The following is a 323-nucleotide window of genomic DNA, read 5'->3' as shown; positions in this document are numbered from 1 at the left end:
CCTCGGAGTTGTTTTCCTAGGAAACAATAGGGGAGCTCTTGCCAAGTTGAAGCAACATTTTTTTCTGCGGGTTAGCCAGAAAAAAAGAGAAAAGAAAGAAGGGCAGGAGGGGGGGACCCGCAATGATTTCTTCCCTGGGGACTGAAAGGCTGTCCAGGCTCGGATTGCCCCCTTCCCCGGGCAGGGCTCGGCAGCCCCACGGAGCAGAGGGCAGGGGTCCGCCTCGCCCGTGCCCTGGGGGAGCCCGGGCGGGGCCGAGGGGAGCGGGAAGGAGCCCTCGGGGAGGCGGCGCGGCCGGGAGCGGAGCGAGTGCCCGTGGCCGC

The 323-nt window shown here is 65.6% G+C and overlaps 1 protein-coding gene across 1 annotated transcript in view; it reads right to left on the bottom strand.

Annotated features, from left to right (window-relative positions):
* The window catches only part of PDGFRA (platelet derived growth factor receptor alpha), a 54,622-nt gene that overhangs the window by 53,452 nt on the left and 847 nt on the right, over positions 1-323 (bottom strand). The window lies entirely within an intron of this gene.

This window comes from Gavialis gangeticus, unplaced genomic scaffold (assembly GCF_001723915.1).
Source record: "Gavialis gangeticus isolate Ggan-Ray unplaced genomic scaffold, GavGan_comp1, whole genome shotgun sequence".
Taxonomy (NCBI): Eukaryota; Metazoa; Chordata; order Crocodylia; family Gavialidae; genus Gavialis; species Gavialis gangeticus.
The sequence above is the reverse complement of the archived record's forward strand: the minus strand, read 5'-3'. Positions and strand labels throughout refer to the sequence as shown.